Source organism: Ambystoma mexicanum, chromosome 11 (genome assembly GCF_040938575.1).
Source record: "Ambystoma mexicanum isolate Mex_15411 chromosome 11, UKY_AmexF1_1, whole genome shotgun sequence".
Classification (NCBI taxonomy): Eukaryota; Metazoa; Chordata; class Amphibia; order Caudata; family Ambystomatidae; genus Ambystoma; species Ambystoma mexicanum.
This window is the reverse complement of record NC_090934.1, coordinates 823,782,471-823,798,791: the sequence shown is the minus strand read 5'-3', so window position 1 is coordinate 823,798,791 and position 16,321 is coordinate 823,782,471. Positions and strand designations below refer to the sequence as shown.

Sequence of the window (16,321 nt, the reverse complement as noted above, 5' to 3'; positions counted from 1 at the left end):
ATTTGCTGTGGGAAATAGAGCTATTTTAGAAATATTTTCAGGTTGCCTGGGAAGCATAAGCAAACAGCACACCAATCAGGCCCCAGTGTAGGCACTGCATGAGTCTCTGTGGCGCAATCGGTTAGCGCGTTCGGCTGTTAACCGAAAGGTTGGTGGTTCAAGCCCACCCAGGGACGATGCATTTTGGCTCAAAAAATCAGCGTGACCAACTATGAACTTCTGTTTACCTCTCGCAGGTCTCGTCTGCTGACGTCCAAAAAATCCAATAAACTGTAAGCAATTCTTCTCGCTTGCTTTAGTTTTTCAAAACTTGCCATTCAATTCATAAACATCAAGACTTCATGGGAAGGGTTTGGCTGCAGCGTGTACTGATGCACAGAAGGAAGCTATCCTAGCCAGTCTACCTAAAGAAGCAATGAGGCTCTGCAGGTGCATGTACGTCTCCTACCTTTATTCTGTCACCAGACACACCAGGTGGATTGCCACAAGGAGCTCATGGCGCAATGGTAGCGCGTCTGACTCCAGATCAAAAGGTTGTGTGTTCAAATCACGTCGGGGTCATACTTCCTTTTCCCACTCTGAAATACAAAATTGCTCTTCAGTATCTCGTTATTTCAACCTGACTGCATCTTTGTGCTCTGGGCCTAGTTGTTCTGGCGTTTCGAATGTAAGCTTTGCAGCAGGGAAGTATCATATTGACAGACACCCATGAAGGACATGGTCAACCTTTAAAGCAGGCCAATCTCTATGTTTTACTGGATGCAGCAGAAGTATTTCCTCTTTACCATCTCTTCAAGTGGGCCTGACTGATGTGCTGTTTTGTGCACGCTACGTGGGCTTTGTAAAGCATACCTCTGCCATTTGCATGGCCTCCTAGCGCTGTCAATATTTTCGTGTAATCGCTGAATGCTGCACTGTCCTGGGAACTCTAGGTGTGACTAAAGGATATATGTTGGGGCCCCGAAAGGGGGTCGGCAGTCTAGTGGCAATGGGCATCACTTTGCAGTTTGGGTTTGTGAGTTCAGGTACCGGTCTGGTGTCGGAAACCTGTAAGCGCCCTCCCAATCAACTGTCGGTCCTGGATTGTGAGGATTTCCCCTTATACTGGTCTCAGTAGACACATTTCCATTTTACTTTTTCACTCTCGCATTGCCTATTTCTCTCTCTCTCATAGTTACATTATAGACAAGAGAGACATTGTCAGCGAGAGGGCTTCACAGCACCTTCCCCCCTTTCCCTAAGTGCATTGCAAGGGGCTCTGGGAGGCGTGCACATTTGTCTGAAACACAAAGATCCACTGGCAATAAAAAGCGTAGTTCCCTAGTTTGCATTTCTTAGAATTTGAGGTGACACTCAGAGTTGTCTCGGGCGTGACTGTACCTTTCATAGGAGATGTGCTAATCCCCAAACCCTCTTCCTTTGTCCCAGTAATCTGTCTTAGTGCCTCTAGCAAGTTGTTTTCTGAAACAAAGCTTACCTGAACATCCTGTAAAATTGGTAACTTTTCAGTAGCAGTAAAGTGCAGTATATAGCATTCCTGTTGCGCACAGCATCTAGATCCAAAAATTGCTTACTCTACCCCAGAAATTAGAATTCACCCAGTCAAACAGAGGGATCTATAAAGAGCATGGCAAGTAGTTAACATAAGCTACTTCCCCCAAGTTCTCTTGGTGCACTCTGCTGCCCTCTTTTAACAGAAGAATGCAACTGCAGGTCTTGCTTCTCAGCAAGGTACCTACATATAGAATCCTTGGTGCACTCTTGCTAAATCTGCTGGAATGTGTCTTCTATTGTGCCCAAGGTGGTTGTGTATTTGGGGACTCAGGGAAGCAAGGGAGCAGTCTAATGCACTGCAGTGCTAAGAGAGGCATGCCTTTTTCAGAAAAAAGTTCAGGTTTTCTGCCAATCAGAAAAAAATAGCAATGTAATCAGGCCAAAGGCAGAACACACATGCCAGTGAGTCTCTGTGGCGCAATTGGTTAGCGCGTTCGGCTGTTAACCGAAAAGACGCTGCTGTTTTGGGCACAAAGACACAGAGTGTTCCACTCAGTAAACCTGAGTCATTTCTCCCGTGTTCTCTGGGTTCAGCCTACTGTCCCCTTTTAACACAAGTGCGCAACTGTGGCTTTCTCCTCATAGCAAGTTATGCCTACACAGAGGGCATTTGGTGCACTGTTGATGGGCTCTGTCCTCTACTAAATCCCCTGTGTTTGTGTATTAGGGGAGGTAGGGAAGTGCTTGATACCCTGATTTGCTGTGGGAAATAGAGCTATTTTAGAAATATTTTCAGGTTGCCTGGGAAGCATAAGCAAACAGCACACCAATCAGGCCCCAATTTAAGCACTGCATGAGTCTCTATGGCGCAATCGGTTAGCGCGTTCGGCTGTTAACCAAAAGGTTGGTGGTTCAAGCCCACCCAGGGAGGATGCATTTTGGCTCAAAAATTCAGCATGACCAACTATGAACTTTTGTTTACCTCTCGCAGGTCTCGTCTGCTGACGTCCAAAAAATCCAATAAACTGCAAGCAATTCTTCTCGCTTGCTTTAGTTTTTCAAAACTTGCCATTCAATTCATAAACATCAAGACTTCATGGGAAGGGTTTGGCTGCAGCGTGTACTGATGCACAGAAGGAAGCTATCCTAGCCAGTCTACTTAAAGAAGCAATGAGGCTCTGCAGGTGCATGTACGTCTCCTACCTTTATTCTGTCATCAGACACACCAGGTGGACTGCCACAAGGACCTCGTGGCGCAATGGTAGCGCGTCTGACTATAGATCAGAAGGATGCGTGTTCAAATCACGTCGGGGTCATATTTGCTTTTCACACTCTGAAATACAAAATTGCTCTTCAGTATCTCGGTATTTCAACCTGACTGCATCTTTGTGCTCTGGGCCCAGTTGTTCTGGCATTTCGAATGTAAGCTTTGCAGCAGGGAAGTATCATATTGACAGACACCCATGAAGAACATGGTCAACCTTTAAAGCAGGCCAATCTCTATGTTTTACTGGATGCAGCAGAAGTATTTCCTCTTTACCATCTCTTCAAGTGGGCCTGACTGATGTGCTGTTTTGTGCACGCTACGTGGGCTTTGTAAAGCATACCTCTGCCATTTGCATGGCCTCCTAGCGCTGTCAATATTTTCGTGTAATCGCTGAATGCTGCACTGTCCTGGGAACTCTAGGTGTGACTAAAGGATATATGCTGGGGCCCCGAAAGGGGGTCGGCAGTCTAGTGGCAATGCCCATCACTTTGCAGTTTGGGTTTGTGAGTTCAGGTACCGGTCTGGTGTCAGAAAACTGTAAGCGCCCTCCCAATCAACTGTCGGTCCTGGATTGTGAGGATTTCCCCTTATACTGGTCTCAGTAGACACATTTCCATTTTACTTTTTCACTCTCGCATTGCCTATTTCTCTCTCTCTCATAGATACATTATAGACAAGAAAGACATTGTCAGCGAGAGGGCTTCACAGCAACTTCCCCCATTTCCCTAAGTGCATTGCAAGGGGCTCTGGGAGGCGTGCACATTTGTCTGAAACACAAAGATCCACTGGCAATAAAAAGCGTAGGTCCCTAGTTTGCATTTCTTAGAATTTGAGGTGACACTCAGAGTTGTACCGGGTGTGACTGTACCTTTCATAGGAGATGTGCTAATCCCCAAACCCTCTTCCTTTGTCCCAGTAATCTGTCCTAGGGCCTCTAGCAAGTTGTTTTCTGAAACAAAGCTTACCTGAACATCCTGTAAAATTGGTAACTTTTCAGTAGCAGTACAGTGCATTATATAGCATTCCTGTTGCGCACAGCATCTAGATCCAAAAATTGCTTACTCTACCCCAGAAACTAGAATTCACCCAGTCAAACAGAGGGATCTATAAAGAGCATGGCAAGTAGTTAACATAAGCTACTTCCCCCAAGTTCTCTTGGTGCACTCTGCTGCCCTCTTTTAACAGAAGAATGCAACTGCAGGTCTTGCTTCTCAGCAAGGTACCTACATATAGAAACCTTGGTGCACTCTTGCTAAATCTGCTGGAATGTGTCTTCTATTGTGCCCAAGGTGGTTGTGTATTTGGGGACTCAGGGAAGCAAGGGAGCAGTCTAATGCACTGCAGTGCTAAGAGAGGCATGCCTTTTTCAGAAAAAAGTTCAGGTTTTCTGCCAATCAGAAAAAAATAGCAATGCAATCAGGCCAAAGGCAGAACACACATGCCAGTGAGTCTCTGTGGCGCAATTGGTTAGCGCGTTCGGCTGTTAACCGAAAAGACGCTGCTGTTTTTGGCACAAAGACACAAAGTGTTCCACTCAGTAAACCTGAGTCATTTCTCCCGTGTTCTCTGGGTTCATCCTACTGTCCCCTTTTAACACAAGTGCGCAACTGTGGCTTTCTCCTCATAGCAAGTTATGCCTACACAGAGGACATTTGGTGCACTGTTGATGGGCTCTGTCCTCTACTAAATCCCCTGTGTTTGTGGATTAGGGGAGGTAGGGAAGTGCTTGATACCCTGATTTGCTGTGGGAAATAGAGCTATTTTAGAAATATTTTCAGGTTGCCTGGGAAGCATAAGCAAACAGCACACCAATCAGGCCCCAGTGTAAGGACTGCATGAGTCTCTGTGGCGCAATCGGTTAGCGCGTTCGGCTGTTAACCGAAAGGTTGGTGGTTCAAGCCCACCCAGGGAGGATGCATTTTGGCTCAAAAATTCAGCATGACCAACTATGAACTTTTGTTTACCTCTCGCAGGTCTCGTCTGCTGACGTCCAAAAAATCCAATAAACTGCAAGCAATTCTTCTCGCTTGCTTTAGTTTTTCAAAACTTGCCATTCAATTCATAAACATCAAGACTTCATGGGAAGGGTTTGGCTGCAGCGTGTACTGATGCACAGAAGGAAGCTATCCTAGCCAGTCTACTTAAAGAAGCAATGAGGCTCTGCAGGTGCATGTACGTCTCCTACCTTTATTCTGTCATCAGACACACCAGGTGGACTGCCAAGGACCTCGTGGCGCAATGGTAGCGCGTCTGACTCCAGATCAGAAGGTTGCGTGTTCAAATCACGTCGTGGTCATATTTGCTTTTCCCACTCTGAAATACAAAATTGCTCTTCAGTATCTCGGTATTTCAACCTGACTGCATCTTTGTGCTCTGGGCCTAGTTGTTCTGGCGTTTCGAATGTAAGCTTTGCAGCAGGGAAGTATCATATTGACAGACACCCATGAAGGACATGGTCAACCTTTAAAGCAGGCCAATCTCTATGTTTTACTGGATGCAGCAGAAGTATTTCCTCTTTACCATCTCTTCAAGTGGGCCTGACTGATGTGCTGTTTTGTGCACGCTACGTGGGCTTTGTAAAGCATACCTCTGCCATTTGCATGGCCTCCTAGCGCTGTCAATATTTTCGTGTAATCGCTGAATGCTGCACTGTCCTGGGAACTCTAGGTGTGACTAAAGGATATATGCTGGGGCCCCGAAAGGGGGTTGGCAGTCTAGTGGCAATGCCCATCACTTTGCAGTTTGGGTTTTTGAGTTCAGGTACCGGTCTGGTGTCGGAAACCTGTAAGCGCCCTCCCAATCAACTGTCGGTCCTGGATTGTGAGGATTTCCCCTTATACTGGTCTCAGTAGACACATTTCCATTTTACTTTTTCACTCTCGCATTGCCTATTTCTCTCTCTCTCATAGATACATTATAGACAAGAGAGCCATTGCCAGCGAGAGGGCTTCACAGCACCTTCCCCCATTTCCCTAAGTGCATTGCAAGGGGCTCTGGGAGGCGTGCACATTTGTCTGAAACACAAAGATCCACTGGCAATAACAAGCGTAGGACCCTAGTTCGCATTTCTTAGAATTTGAGGTGGCACTCAGAGTTGTCTCGGGCGTGACAGTACCTTACATAGGAGATGTGCTAATCCCCAAACCCTCTTCCTTTGTCCCACTAATCTGTCCTAGGGCCTCTAGCAAGTTGTTTTCTGAAACAAAGCTTACCTGAACATCCTGTAAAATTGGTAACTTTTCAGTAGCAGTACAGTGCAGTATATAGCATTCCTGTTGCGCACAGCATCTAGATCCAAAAATTGCTTATTCTACCCCAGAAATTAGAATTCACCCAGTCAAACAGAGGGATCTATAAAGAGCATGGCAAGTGGTTAACATAAGCTACTTCCCCCAAGTTCTCTTGGTGCACTCTGCTGCCCTCTTTTAACAGAAGAATGCAACTGCAGGTCTTGCTTCTCAGCAAGGTACCTACATATAGAAACCTTGGTGCACTCTTGCTAAATCTGCTGGAATGTGTCTTCTATTGTGCCCAAGGTGGTTGTGTATTTGGGGACTCAGGGAAGCAAGGGAGCAGTCTAATGTACTGCAGTGCTAAGAGAGGCATGCCTTTTTCAGAAAAAAGTTCAGGTTTTCTGCCAATCAGAAAAAAATAGCAATGCAATCAGGATAAAGGCAGAAAACACATGTCAGTGAGTCTCTGTGGCGCAATTGGTTAGCGCGTTCGGCTGTTAACCGAAAAGACGCTGCTGTTTTTGGCACAAAGACACAGAGTGTTCCACTTAGTAATCCTGAGTCATTTCTCCCGTGTTCTCTGGGTTCAGCCTACTGTCCCCTTTTAACACAAGTGCGCAACTGTGGCTTTCTCCTCATAGCAAGTTATGCCTACACAGAGGACATTTGGTGCACTGTTGATGGGCTCTGTCCTCTACTAAATCCCCTGTGTTTGTGGCTAGGGGAGGTAGGGAAGTGCTTGATACCTTGATTTGCTGTGGGAAATAGAGCTATTTTAGAAATGTTTTCAGGTTGCCTGGGAAGCATAAGCAAACAGCACACCAATCAGTCCCCAGTGTAAGCACTGCATGAGTCTCTGTGGCGCAATCGGTTAGCGCGTCCGGCTGTTAACCGAAAGGTTGGTGGTTCAAGCCCACCCAGGGACGATGCATTTCGGCTCAAAAATTCAGCTTGACCAACTATGAACTTCTGTTTACCTCTCGCAGGTCTCGTCTGCTGACGTCCAATAAACTGCAAGCAATTCTTCTCGCTTGCTTTAGTTTTTCAAAACTTGCCATTCAATTCATAAACATCAAGACATCATGGGAAGGGTTTGGCTGCAGCGTGTACTGATGCACAGAAGGAAGCTATCCTAGCCAGTCTACTTAAAGAAGCAATGAGGCTCTGCAGGTGCATGTACGTCTCCTACCTTTATTCTGTCATCAGACACACCAGGTGGACTGCAAAGGACCTCGTGGCGCAATGGTAGCGCGTCTGACTCCAGATCGGAAGGTTGTGTGTTCAAATCACGTCGGGGTCATACTTCCTTTTCCCACTCTGAAATACAAAATTGCTCTTCAGTATCTCGGTATTTCAACCTGACTGCATCTTTGTGGTCTGGGCCTAGTTGTTCTGGCGTTTCGAATGTAAGCTTTGCAGCAGGGAAGTATCATATTGACAGACACCCATGAAGGACATGGTCAACCTTTAAAGCAGGCCAATCTCTATGTTTTACTGGATGCAGCAGAAGTATTTCCTCTTTACCATCTCTTCAAGTGGTCCTGACTGATGTGCTGTTTTGTGCATGCTACGTGGGCTTTGTAAAGCATACCTCTGCCATTTGCATGGCCTCCTAGCGCTGTCAATATTTTCGTGTAATCGCTGAATGCTGCACTGTCCTGGGAACTCTAGGTGTGACTAAAGGATATATGATGGGGCCCCGAAAGGGGGTTGGCAGTCTAGTAACAATGCCCATCACTTTGCAGTTTGGGTTTTTGAGTTCAGGTACCGGTCTGGTGTCGGAAACCTGTAAGCGCCCTCCCAATCAACTGTCGGTCATGGATTGTGAGGATTTCCCCTTATACTGGTCTCAGTAGACACATTTCCATTTTACTTTTTCACTCTCGCATTGCCTATTTCTCTCTCTCTCATAGGTACATTATAGACAAGAGAGCCATTGTCAGCGAGAGGGCTTCACAGCACCTTCCCCCATTTCCCTAAGTGCATTGCAAGGGGCTCTGGGAGGCGTGCACATTTGTCTGAAACACAAAGATCCACTGGCAATAAAAAGCGTAGGACCCTAGTTCGCATTTCTTAGAATTTGAGGTGGCACTCAGAGTTGTCTCGGGCTTGACTGTACCTTACATAGGAGATGTGCTAATCCCCAAACCCTCTTCCTTTGTCCCAGTAATCTGTCCTAGGGCCTCTAGCAAGTTGTTTTCTGAAACAAAGCTTACCTGAACATCCTGTAAAATTGGTAACTTTTCAGTAGCAGTACAGTGCAGTATATAGCATTCCTGTTGCGCACAGCATCTAGATCCAAAAATTGCTTATTCTACCCCAGAAATTAGAATTCACCCAGTCAAACAGAGGGATCTATAAAGAGCATGGCAAGTAGTTAACATAAGCTACTTCCCCCAAGTTCTCTTGGTGCACTCTGCTGCCCTCTTTTAACAGAAGAATGCAACTGCAGGTCTTGCTTCTCAGCAAGGTACCTACATATAGAAACCTTGGTGCACTCTTGCTAAATCTGCTGGAATGTGTCTTCTATTGTCCCCAAGGTGGTTGTGCATTTGGGGACTCAGGGAAGCAAGGGAGCAGTCTAATGCACTGCAGTGCTAAGAGAGGCATTCCTTTTTCAGAAAAAAGTTCAGGTTTTCTGCCAATCAGAAAAAAATAGCAATGCAATCAGGATAAAGGCAGAAAACACATGTCAGTGAGTCTCTGTGGCGCAATTGGTTAGCGCGTTCGGCTGTTAACCGAAAAGACGCTGCTGTTTTTGGCACAAAGACACAGAGTGTTCCACTTAGTAATCCTGAGTCATTTCTCCCGTGTTCTCTGGGTTCAGCCTACTGTCTCCTTTTAACACAAGTGCGCAACTGTGGCTTTCTCCTCATAGCAAGTTATGCCTACACAGAGGAAATTTGGTGCACTGTTGATGGGCTCTGTCCTCTACTAAATCCCCTGTGTTTGTGGATTAGGGGAGGTAGGGAAGTGCTTGATACCCTGATTTGCTGTGGGAAATAGAGCTATTTTAGAAATGTTTTCAGGTTGCCTGGGAAGCATAAGCAAACAGCACACCAATCAGGCCCCAGTGTAAGCACTGCACGAGTCTCTGTGGCGCGATCAGTTAGCGCGTCCGGCTGTTAATCGAAAGGTTGGTGGTTCAAGCCCACCCAGGACGGTGCATTTTGGCTCAAAAATTCAGCATGACCAACTATGAACTTCTGTTTACCTCTCGCAGGTCTCGTCTGCTGACGTCCAAAAAATCCAATAAACTGCAAGCAATTCTTCTCGCTTGCTTTAGTTTTTCAAAACTTGCCATTCAATTCATAAACATCAAGACTTCATGGGAAGGGTTTGGCTGCAGCGTGTACTGATGCACAGAAGGAAGTTATCCTAGCCAGTCTACTTAAAGAAGCAATGAGGCTCTGCAGGTGCATGTACGTCTCCTACCTTTATTCTGTCATCAGACACACCAGGTGGATTGCCACAAGGACCTCGTGACGCAATGGTAGTGCGTCTGACTCCAGATCAGAAGGTTTCGTGTTCAAATCACGTCGGGGTCATATTTGCTTTTCCCACTTTGAAATATAAAATTGCTCTTCAGTATCTCGTTATTTCAACCTGACTGCATCTTTGTGCTCTGGGCCTAGTTGTTCTGGCGTTTCGAATGTAAACTTTGCAGCAGGGAAGTATCATATTGACAGACACCCATGAAGGACATGGTCAACCTTTAAAGCAGGCCAATCTCTATGTTTTACTGGATGCAGCAGAAGTATTTCCTCTTTACCATCTCTTCAAGTGGGCCTGACTGATGTGCTGTTTTGTGCACGCTACGTGGGCTTTGTAAAGCATACCTCTGCCATTTGCATGGCCTCCTAGCGCTGTCAATATTTTCGTGTAATCGCTGAATGCTGCACTGTCCTGGGAACTCTAGGTGTGACTAAAGGATATATGTTGGGGCCCCGAAAGGGGGTCGGCAGTCTAGTGGCAATGCCCATCACTTTGCAGTTTGGGTTTGTGAGTTCAGGTACCGGTCTGGTGTCGGAAACCTGTAAGCGCCCTCCCAATCAACTGTCGGTCCTGGATTGTGAGGATTTCCCCTTATACTGGTCTCAGTAGACACATTTCCATTTTACTTTTTCACTCTCGCATTGCCTATTTCTCTCTCTCTCATAGTTACATTATAGACAAGAGAGACATTGTCAGCGAGAGGGCTTCACAGCACCTTCCCCCCTTTCCCTAAGTGCATTGCATGGGGCTCTGGGAGGCGTGCACATTTGTCTGAAACACAAAGATCCACTGGCAATAAAAAGCGTAGGTCCCTAGTTTGCATTTCTTAGAATTTGAGGTGACACTCAGAGTTGTCTCGGGCGTGACTGTACCTTTCATAGGAGATGTGCTAATCCCCAAACCCTCTTCCTTTGTCCCAGTAATCTGTTTTAGTGCCTCTAGCAAGTTGTTTTCTGAAACAAAGTTTACCTGAACATCCTGTAAAATTGGTAACTTTTCAGTAGCAGTACAGTGCAGTATATAGCATTCCTGTTGCGCACAGCATCTAGATCCAAAAATTGCTTACTCTACCCCAGAAATTAGAATTCACCCAGTCAAACAGAGGGATCTATAAAGATCATGGCAAGTAGTTAACATAAGCTACTTCCCCCAAGTTCTCTTGGTGCACTCTGCTGCCCTCTTTTAACAGAAGAATGCAACTGCAGGTCTTGCTTCTCAGCAAGGTACCTACATATAGAATCCTTGGTGCACTCTTGCTAAATCTGCTGGAATGTGTCTTCTATTGTGCCCAAGGTGGTTGTGTATTTGGGGACTCAGGGAAGCAAGGGAGCAGTCTAATGCACTGCAGTGCTAAGAGAGGCATGCCTTTTTCAGAAACAAGTTCAGGTTTTCTGCCAATCAGAAAAAAATAGCAATGCAATCAGGCCAAAGGCAGAACACACATGCCAGTGAGTCTCTGTGGCGCAATTGGTTAGCGCGTTCGGCTGTTAACCGAAAAGACGCTGCTGTTTTTGGCACAAAGACACAGAGTGTTCCACTCAGTAAACCTGAGTCATTTCTCCCGTGTTCTCTGGGTTCAGCCTACTGTCCCCTTTTAACACAAGTGCGCAACTGTGGCCTTCTCCTCATAGCAAGTTATGCCTATACAGAGGACATTTGGTGCACTGTTGATGGGCTCTGTCCTCTACTAAATCCCCTGTGTTTGTGGATTAGGGGAGGTAGGGAAGTGCTTGATACCCTGATTTGCTGATGGAAATAGAGCTATTTTAGAAATATTTTCAGGTTGCCTGGGAAGCATAAGCAAACAGCACACCAATCAGGCCCCTGTGTAAGAACTGCATGAGTCTCTGTGGCGCAATCGGTTAGCGCGTTCGGCTGTTAACCGAAAGGTTGGTGTTTCAAGCCCACCCAGGGACGGTGCATTTTGGCTCAAAAATTCAGCGTGACCAACTATGGACTTCTGTTTACCTCTCGCAGGTCTCGTCTGCTGACGTTTAAAAAATCCAATAAACTGCAAGCAATTCTTCTCGCTTGCTTTAGTTTTTCAAAACTTGCCATTCAATTCATAAACATCAAGACTTCATGGGAAGGGTTTGGCTGCAGCGTGTACTGATGCACAGAAGGAAGCTATCCTAGCCAGTCTACTTAAAGAAGCAATGAGGCTCTGCAGGTGCATGTACGTCTCCTACCTTTATTCTGTCATCAGACACACCAGGTGAACTGGCCCAAGGACCTCGTGGCGCAATGGTAGCGCGTCTGACTCCAGATCCGAAGGTTTCGTGTTCAAATCACGTAGGGGGCATATTTGCTTTTCCCACTCTGAAATATAAAATTGCTCTTCAGTATCTCGTTATTTCAACCTGACTGCATCTTTGTGCTCTGGGCCCAGTTGTTCTGGCATTTCGAATGTAAGCTTTGCAGCAGGGAAGTATCATATTGACAGACACCCATGAAGGACATGGTCAACCTTTAAAGCAGGCCAATCTCTATGTTTTACTGGATGCAGCAGAAGTATTTCCTCTTTACCATCTCTTCAAGTGGGCCTGACTGATGTGCTGTTTTGTGCACGCTACGTGGGCTTTGTAAAGCATACCTCTGCCATTTGCATGGCCTCCTAGCGCTGTCAATATTTTCGTGTAATCGCTGAATGCTGCACTGTCCTGGGAACTCTAGGTGTGACTAAAGGATATATGCTGGGGCCCCGAAAGGGGGTCGGCAGTCTAGTGGCAATGCCCATCACTTTGCAGTTTGGGTTTGTGAGTTCAGGTACCGGTCTGGTGTCAGAAAACTGTAAGCGCCCTCCCAATCAACTGTCGGTCCTGGATTGTGAGGATTTCCCCTTATACTGGTCTCAGTAGACACATTTCCATTTTACTTTTTCACTCTCGCATTGCCTATTTCTCTCTCTCTCATAGATACATTATAGACAAGAAAGACATTGTCAGCGAGAGGGCTTCACAGCAACTTCCCCCATTTCCCTAAGTGCATTGCAAGGGGCTCTGGGAGGCGTGCACATTTGTCTGAAACACAAAGATCCACTGGCAATAAAAAGCGTAGGTCCCTAGTTTGCATTTCTTAAAATTTGAAGTGACACTCAGAGTTGTCTCGGGCGTGACTGTACCTTTCATAGGAGATGTGCTAATCCCCAAACCCTCTTCCTTTGTCCCAGTAATCTGTCTTAGTGCCTCTAGCAAGTTGTTTTCTGAAACAAAGCTTACCTGAACATCCTGTAAAATTGGTAACTTTTCAGTAGCAGTACAGTGCAGTATATAGCATTCATGTTGCACACAGCATCTAGATCCAAAAATTGCTTACTCTACCCCAGAAATTAGAATTCACCCAGTCAAACAGAGGGATCTATAAAGAGCATGGCAAGTAGTTAACATAAGCTACTTCCCCCAAGTTCTCTTGGTGCACTCTGCTGCCCTCTTTTAACAGAAGAATGCAACTGCAGGTCTTGCTTCTCAGCAAGGTACCTACATATAGAAACCTTGGTGCACTCTTGCTAAATCTGCTGGAATGTGTCTTCTATTGTGCCCAAGGTGGTTGTGTATTTGGGGACTCAGGGAAGCAAGGGAGCAGTCTAATGCACTGCAGTGCTAAGAGAGGCATGCCTTTTTCAGAAAAAAGTTCAGGTTTTCTGCCAATCAGAAAAAAATAGCAATGCAATCAGGCCAAAGGCAGAACACACATGCCAGTGAGTCTCTGTGGCGCAATTGGTTAGCGCGTTCGGCTGTTAACCGAAAAGACGCTGCTGTTTTTGGCACAAAGACACAAAGTGTTCCACTCAGTAAACCTGAGTCATTTCTCCCGTGTTCTCTGGGTTCATCCTACTGTCCCCTTTTAACACAAGTGCGCAACTGTGGCTTTCTCCTCATAGCAAGTTATGCCTACACAGAGGACATTTGGTGCACTGTTGATGGGCTCTGTCCTCTACTAAATCCCCTGTGTTTGTGGATTAGGGGAGGTAGGGAAGTGCTTGATACCCTGATTTGCTGTGGGAAATAGAGCTATTTTAGAAATATTTTCAGGTTGCCTGGGAAGCATAAGCAAACAGCACACCAATCAGGCCCCAGTGTAAGGACTGCATGAGTCTCTGTGGCGCAATCGGTTAGCGCGTTCGGCTGTTAACCGAAAGGTTGGTGGTTCAAGCCCACCCAGGGAGGATGCATTTTGGCTCAAAAATTCAGCATGACCAACTATGAACTTTTGTTTACCTCTCGCAGGTCTCGTCTGCTGACGTCCAAAAAATCCAATAAACTGCAAGCAATTCTTCTCGCTTGCTTTAGTTTTTCAAAACTTGCCATTCAATTCATAAACATCAAGACTTCATGGGAAGGGTTTGGCTGCAGCGTGTACTGATGCACAGAAGGAAGCTATCCTAGCCAGTCTACTTAAAGAAGCAATGAGGCTCTGCAGGTGCATGTACGTCTCCTACCTTTATTCTGTCATCAGACACACCAGGTGGACTGCCACAAGGACCTCGTGGCGAAATGGTAGCGCGTCTGACTATAGATCAGAAGGATGCGTGTTCAAATCACTTCGGGGTCATATTTGCTTTTCACACTCTGAAATACAAAATTGCTCTTCAGTATCTCGGTATTTCAACCTGACTGCATCTTTGTGCTCTGGGCCTAGTTGTTCTGGCGTTTCGAATGTAAGCTTTGCAGCAGGGAAGTATCATATTGACAGACACCCATGAAGGACATGGTCAACCTTTAAAGCAGGCCAATCTCTATGTTTTACTGGATGCAGCAGAAGTATTTCCTCTTTACCATCTCTTCAAGTGGGCCTGACTGATGTGCTGTTTTGTGCACGCTACGTGGGCTTTGTAAAGCATACCTCTGCCATTTGCATGGCCTCCTAGCGCTGTCAATATTTTCGTGTAATCGCTGAATGCTGCACTGTCCTGGGAACTCTAGGTGTGACTAAAGGATATATGCTGGGGCCCCGAAAGGGGGTTGGCAGTCTAGTGGCAATGCCCATCACTTTGCAGTTTGGGTTTTTGAGTTCAGGTACCGGTCTGGTGTCGGAAACCTGTAAGCGCCCTCCCAATCAACTGTCGGTCCTGGATTGTGAGGATTTCCCCTTATACTGGTCTCAGTAGACACATTTCCATTTTACTTTTTCACTCTCGCATTGCCTATTTCTCTCTCTCTCATAGATACATTATAGACAAGAGAGCCATTGCCAGCGAGAGGGCTTCACAGCACCTTCCCCCATTTCCCTAAGTGCATTGCAAGGGGCTCTGGGAGGCGTGCACATTTGTCTGAAACACAAAGATCCACTGGCAATAACAAGCGTAGGACCCTAGTTCGCATTTCTTAGAATTTGAGGTGGCACTCAGAGTTGTCTCGGGCGTGACAGTACCTTACATAGGAGATGTGCTAATCCCCAAACCCTCTTCCTTTGTCCCACTAATCTGTCCTAGGGCCTCTAGCAAGTTGTTTTCTGAAACAAAGCTTACCTGAACATCCTGTAAAATTGGTAACTTTTCAGTAGCAGTACAGTGCAGTATATAGCATTCCTGTTGCGCACAGCATCTAGATCCAAAAATTGCTTATTCTACCCCAGAAATTAGAATTCACCCAGTCAAACAGAGGGATCTATAAAGAGCATGGCAAGTAGTTAACATAAGCTACTTCCCCCAAGTTCTCTTGGTGCACTCTGCTGCCCTCTTTTAACAGAAGAATGCAACTGCAGGTCTTGCTTCTCAGCAAGGTACCTACATATAGAAACCTTGGTGCACTCTTGCTAAATCTGCTGGAATGTGTCTTCTATTGTGCCCAAGGTGGTTGTGTATTTGGGGACTCAGGGAAGCAAGGGAGCAGTCTAATGTACTGCAGTGCTAAGAGAGGCATGCCTTTTTCAGAAAAAAGTTCAGGTTTTCTGCCAATCAGAAAAAAATAGCAATGCAATCAGGATAAAGGCAGAAAACACATGTCAGTGAGTCTCTGTGGCGCAATTGGTTAGCGCGTTCGGCTGTTAACCGAAAAGACGCTGCTGTTTTTGGCACAAAGACACAGAGTGTTCCACTTAGTAATCCTGAGTCATTTCTCCCGTGTTCTCTGGGTTCAGCCTACTGTCCCCTTTTAACACAAGTGCGCAACTGTGGCTTTCTCCTCATAGCAAGTTATGCCTACACAGAGGACATTTGGTGCACTGTTGATGGGCTCTGTCCTCTACTAAATCCCCTGTGTTTGTGGATTAGGGGAGGTAGGGAAGTGCTTGATACCCTGATTTGCTGTGGGAAATAGAGCTATTTTAGAAATGTTTTCAGGTTGCCTGGGAAGCATAAGCAAACAGCACACCAATCAGGCCCCAGTATAAGCACTGCATGAGTCTCTGTGGCGCAATCGGTTAGCGCGTCCGGCTGTTAACCGAAAGGTTGGTGGTTCAAGCCCACCCAGGGACGATGCATTTCGGCTCAAAAATTCAGCTTGACCAACTATGAACTTCTGTTTACCTCTCGCAGGTCTCGTCTGCTGACGTCCAATAAACTGCAAGCAATTCTTCTCGCTTGCTTTAGTTTTTCAAAACTTGCCATTCAATTCATAAACATCAAGACTTCATGGGAAGGGTTTGGCTGCAGCGTGTACTGATGCACAGAAGGAAGCTATCCTAGCCAGTCTACTTAAAGAAGCAATGAGGCTCTGCAGGTGCATGTACGTCTCCTACCTTTATTCTGTCATCAGACACACCAGGTGGACTGCAAAGGACCTCGTGGCGCAATGGTAGCGCGTCTGACTCCAGATCGGAAGGTTGCGTGTTCAAATCACGTCGGGATAATGTTTGCTTTTCCCACTCTGAAATACAAAATTGCTCTTCAGTA

At 46.1% G+C, this 16,321-nt stretch overlaps 8 non-coding genes across 8 annotated transcripts; all 8 read left to right on the top strand.

The window, feature by feature from the left end:
* The first annotated feature begins 102 nt into the window (after window positions 1–102).
* Window positions 103–176, top strand: TRNAN-GUU (transfer RNA asparagine (anticodon GUU)). Its single transcript has one exon. It is a non-coding gene; the product is annotated as a tRNA-Asn (tRNA).
* A 2,562-nt stretch (window positions 177–2,738) lies between these two features.
* TRNAY-AUA (transfer RNA tyrosine (anticodon AUA)) lies at window positions 2,739–2,810 on the top strand. Its single transcript has one exon. It is a non-coding gene; the product is annotated as a tRNA-Tyr (tRNA).
* Window positions 2,811–4,985: 2,175 nt separating this feature from the next.
* On the top strand, window positions 4,986–5,057 carry TRNAW-CCA (transfer RNA tryptophan (anticodon CCA)). Its single transcript has one exon. It is a non-coding gene; the product is annotated as a tRNA-Trp (tRNA).
* A 1,789-nt stretch (window positions 5,058–6,846) lies between these two features.
* TRNAN-GUU (transfer RNA asparagine (anticodon GUU)) lies at window positions 6,847–6,920 on the top strand. Its single transcript has one exon. It is a non-coding gene; the product is annotated as a tRNA-Asn (tRNA).
* Window positions 6,921–7,222: 302 nt separating this feature from the next.
* Window positions 7,223–7,294, top strand: TRNAW-CCA (transfer RNA tryptophan (anticodon CCA)). Its single transcript has one exon. It is a non-coding gene; the product is annotated as a tRNA-Trp (tRNA).
* A 4,038-nt stretch (window positions 7,295–11,332) lies between these two features.
* Window positions 11,333–11,406, top strand: TRNAN-GUU (transfer RNA asparagine (anticodon GUU)). Its single transcript has one exon. It is a non-coding gene; the product is annotated as a tRNA-Asn (tRNA).
* Window positions 11,407–13,968: 2,562 nt separating this feature from the next.
* Window positions 13,969–14,040, top strand: TRNAY-AUA (transfer RNA tyrosine (anticodon AUA)). Its single transcript has one exon. It is a non-coding gene; the product is annotated as a tRNA-Tyr (tRNA).
* A 1,790-nt stretch (window positions 14,041–15,830) lies between these two features.
* Window positions 15,831–15,904, top strand: TRNAN-GUU (transfer RNA asparagine (anticodon GUU)). The gene has a single exon. It is a non-coding gene; the product is annotated as a tRNA-Asn (tRNA).
* The last annotated feature ends 417 nt before the right edge of the window (window positions 15,905–16,321 follow it).